Genomic DNA, 5,122 nt, shown 5'->3' with positions numbered 1-5,122 from the left:
TCTTGCACTTTGTGCGAACTATGGGTGCACGTTATAGATTGGTCCCCATCCTTCCAAGGGGAAGGTTTTACATTTTTTAGATTTGGGGGTCTTATGCATCCTATTAACGAGGTCTTACTTTCCTATTGAAGAGGTATTATTTTGCCCTCTTGTTTTTTTTTCTTTTTGGTATGAAGTTTCTTATTCGCATTTTTTCTGCTCGTATTTTGAGTCCTATAGTGCCTTTGGCTCGTGAATATTTGAGAGAAGATATTTAATTAATATTTGATCAACCGTTGATTACATTTCTTCACTCTTCATTTATTTTAGATAGCTATATTTATTTAAGTAAAATATTTCTTGATGTAGACTAGATTCCACAGGGGTGATCTAGCGTGCGATCTTGCCTTTGTACTTCGCCATATATTGGATTGCCTTCTTTATCTGTTCTTATTCCTTCGCAATCCGTGAGCTCATGAGCTCTGTTACCTACCACTCTGTTCACGATATAAGGGCCTTCCCACGTAGGCTCCAATTTTCCTCCCGATCCTTTCTAATAAGACGATATTTCTCGTAACACCAATTCGCCAGGCTCAAAACTTCGTTCCCTTACCCTTTTGTTATATTCCAGAGATAATCTCTAATGATAATTCGTCATATGACTTATTGCAGTTTCTCGATTTTTCTTCAAATCATCTAACTTCACAAGAATTAGATATGAGTTTAGATTTTTCTCCCAGGTTTCTCGCTTAGTTGTAGTGATGATTACTTAGGTGGGTAACACTGCTTTCATTTCATAGGTTAAACAGAAGAGTGACATTCCTGTGGCATCTCGTCTGGTTGTTCTCTATGACCATAACACGTTGGGATCTTCTCACACCATGCTTTATGATGTCCATAGAATTTGTTCTTCAGAGTGGTGGTTATTGTCTTTTTTTCGCCTCCGCTTTCCCATTTATTTGTGGGTATAGCGGAGTTGACTTGCCAGATTGGATTTTGAACGCGTTGAATAACATTGTCGTATGTTTTCCTTCGAAATGTTTCCCATTATCAGAAACTATTTCACTAGGACTCCGAATCTGCATATGATGTGCTTTAGGATGAATTCGTATACATCACTGTCACGAATATGTTGCAATGTCTTCTCTTCGACCCACTTAGTAAAGTAGTCTTGCGCCACAATTAGATATCTTCGTTGTTTTGATCATGTTACGAAAGGTCCCACTATGTCCACACCCCACATTCAAAGGGCCAAACACTTAGTATTGAGTTTAAGTTCGTGGCGGGTGCGTGTATTTATTTCCTGAATCTCTGACATACTTCACATTTCTTAGCAATATTCTTCGCATCGTCATGCATATGTGGCTAGAAATACCCTTGTGCCTTAGTTTTTTGAGACAATGATCTGGTATCACTATGACTGCCAGCATCTCCATAATGTATAGCCTTCATTATCTAAATACCATCCTTCTGCGACAAGCACCTTAGCAACGGACCTAAGAATGATCTTCGATACAAAATTCCTTCTCGTAGCTCATAATTAGTCGCCTTGCTCTTGAATTTGTTTGTTTCGAATCGGTAACGAGGTAAATCTCCTTCAACCAAATATTTATAAATTGGAGTTCGCTAGTATTTGCTATTTAACTCATTTTTATCTTCGTCATCCTCTAGTAGCATAACATTTACTTCTTCGCGTTCTTTATTTATAGATGGTTGCATCAATCAATCGACTTTGACATATTTGGTTTCCGGGTCTACGATCATTGATGATATGAAATCCAAAGGCGTCAGCATGTCTGTTATCTCTCCTGCATATGTGTTTCCAGATCATATTTGATATTCGGATCGAGCATTTCTATACGAGTTGTAAGTATTCATTAGTAAGGCTAATTCTAGTGGACTATTTTAACTTGGTTACCTTCATTTTTCTTCTCATGTTCTATTTTAATGAAATTTGCCTTTGCAAAAAAAAACCAATATCAGTTTTATGTTTCTTTAAAATACACGGAACTTGATTCACTTTACTCCGAAGTAAAAGCAACCCTTATTCATTGAGAGTTTTGCAAGCAAAAAGAGAAGTTTTGGAACCTGTGAAAATCTGAGGCTCTGAGATGATACTCAGTGTTCGTTTGAGATTGAAAGTTCATGATATATAGCGACCTATCCCTTCTTATATGGATGGAAAGATTATGAGAACTACAAAGGCCTAATTATTTTCCTTTATATAAAAGAAGTATTGATATCTGCACACACCATTACTACTGCTCTACCTAGCTAGTAATTGAACACACACATTCGTTAACGAAGAATTCTGCACAATTTTTACAATGACTTGGTGTAAATTTGACTGAATTTAATATGTTTTCATAAGAAAGTAATTAATGGAATAAGCTAAAGAAGTCAGAGAGGTAGATCAAAATCATCAAATGAGTGAGAACAGCTTCTCTCTCTCTCTCTCATTCATGATGTTTATTCGCAGTTCAATTCATTTTGTATATATGGAAGTAATGGTAGTTTGTTTTTCACACGGAAGGAAAGTTGAAGAGTATTCCCCATAAAACAGAAGAAATCAAAAGAAAAGAAAAGAAAGCAAGCATTCCATGGGCAGATCTCCTTGTTGTGATAAAGTACTTGGTATCAAAAAAGGAACTTGGACTCCTGAAGAAGATCTAGTTTTAGCATCTTAATTATATCAAAGGAAATGGACCAGGGAATTGGAGATCAGCACCAACTAATATGAGTAAGATTAGGGTATTCTTCTAAGAACTCTCTCTACTTTTTATGCATGCTGATCATTATACTTTTTGTATGTGTACTTTAATGCGTATCTCCTAATTTTTGTTTGTTTCTTTCTTTGCTGTTATTGTTGTCTGGTTTTAGGATTGCTAAGATGCAGCAAAAGTTGCAGGTTGAGATGGAGTAATTACTGAAGACCAGGCATCAAGAGAGGAAACTTCACTGAACTTGAAGAAAGGAAAATCATTACTCTTCAAAGTTTCTGGGGAAACAAGTATATAAATCCTTTCTTTTTTCTTTTTTAGTATTATTATTCTTTATCATTCTATAATTTTAATACAGTATTACATTAACTAGTTGGAGTTACAAGCTAAGCTCCAACAACGTATTACTATATTAATTAAACAGGTTGCTGTGCTAGCCTACCAGAGAGCCTCATGGGTAATCTAGCCAAGGGAGTCGAAGCGGATGGAGGTTGAGATTGTGTCACAAGAGGGACAAGTGAACTCTACCTTCCATGTTAATTCCTGCAATATTATGCCATTAAAGACTCGAACCTGAAACCTCCTGGATTGCATGAAATTTTGGAAAACGAGAATGACCAGCTGAGCTAGGTGCCCGTTATTATTATTTTTTAAGCAAATTGAGAAGGAAATCAATTACACGGCCAAGTGATGATTCATGGTTCTATGGTCACCACTCAAGGTTGGCAGAAGCCATACTGGGGCCAGGACCATGCCATGCTGGATATAGATATAAATCCTATGTTTAGTTTCATTTAGAAAACATAATCTTTAATAAATTGACCTTTTTTGTTGGTATCACACGGGTGGACAGCAATAGCTTCAAATCTCCCGCAAAGAACAGACAATGATATAAAGAAGGAATTCACATCTTAAGAAAAAGCTCAAGAAGTTTCGTTGGGTATTATACCCTCATCATTTGGGATCATCGTCAAAAAGCTTTCAGTTTCGTGACAAAGATTATAGGAGTACTTATGAAAGGACAAGAAATTTAGAATATCATCATTTGATCCATTAAGCTTCAGCCCTAAATAAGTTCATTAGTAGCACTATTACTAGTAGTAATACCTCATGGTCCTCATCTACTACTACTAATACTACTATTACTACTACTTATGCTTCAAGCACAGGTAACATTTCCAGACTCTTGGATGGTTGGATGAAGACTTTTCCTAAAAAGTTGAAAGATAGTAGCATACTCAAGTTAAATACTATCCAAACAAAAGAGGATGTACTACCCGATGACAGCAATAACTCCAGTAACGACAGCCACAACACTAGCAACAATAAACTTGATGATGGCGACAATCTAATTAAGGAAGTTGAAGCCCGAGAAACCTGTAATAGCGATGATTATCTTATCTCAAATGAGGCAGATTACCTTGAATCACTTTTGACATTTGAGAATATAAGTAACATGGCTTGTTCGGAGCAGAAATCTTCTTCAGGCTCAACAACAATTGATGGGTCGACATTGGAAGCTCCAAAGGAACCTCAAATAACTACTACCCCTACGGAAGATATGGGTGATCCGACTACTGAGAGTAATCACCAAGGGTTGATTGAAGATGATCAAAACCAGCCTCCATTTTCTTTACTCGAGAAGTGGCTCCTGGATGAAGCAACTGGACAAGTTTTTGAGGATGATGAAATGAAGATCTCTCCAATATTTTGATCATATTTAGCATGGTAATGCTCTTCTTCTCTGGTCCCATAGTTGCACAAGTTATGCGCATGAAGAACGTTTGAATTCATTATTATGTGGTGTGATGATTTTCGTAAGGGGAAAGACTGTTTTCGTGTATGAATTTGTGTTATTGAACATGGTAATATCTTTCACAAAGTTAACGATGGAAGAATAAGGGTTTATTTGTTAAAATAAATCAAATAAGCATGTAGCTAGCTAGATAAATTTAATTTCTTTACTTTTCTTATTTACACTGCTCCGCTGCTCGTGTAACACTAGATTATTCAGTACTTTTCTTCAGTAAGATTTCTTTCTCATGCCAATCAACTTTCGGGTTCTTTTTTCTTTAGCAGAAAATCAAGACTGGATCCTTTTCATCTATGGTCATTGTTTGAAATCTATTTCCGCTTACTCGCATGCAAATTAATTAGGCTGGATTTCTGGTTGATTAAAAGTCCCATACTGGAGAATAAAGTACGTTTGCTGGCGGAAATTTGGTAACATGGAGTAGCAAGAAACAAAATCTTTGTAGATGCATGAATTCCCACAAACTACACCCAAATGATTTGTTTACACAAAATCTAAAAGAATCTCTATGACGTGATGATGAAAACAAAATGAAGATTCTTATTATCAAAGAGAGTGATTACAGATATCAAGTATAGCCCAAACCCTAACTTACTCTTTGTCTGATTCT

At 36.3% G+C, this 5,122-nt stretch overlaps 1 pseudogene; it reads left to right on the top strand.

The window, feature by feature from the left end:
- Positions 1-2,579: 2,579 nt before the first annotated feature.
- LOC113353201 lies at positions 2,580-4,413 on the top strand (annotated as a pseudogene).
- The last annotated feature ends 709 nt before the right edge of the window (positions 4,414-5,122 follow it).

The sequence above is a fragment of the Papaver somniferum genome, chromosome 2 (assembly GCF_003573695.1).
Source record: "Papaver somniferum cultivar HN1 chromosome 2, ASM357369v1, whole genome shotgun sequence".
NCBI lineage: Eukaryota > Viridiplantae > Streptophyta > Magnoliopsida > Ranunculales > Papaveraceae > Papaver > Papaver somniferum.
The sequence above is the reverse complement of the archived record's forward strand: the minus strand, read 5'-3'. Positions and strand labels throughout refer to the sequence as shown.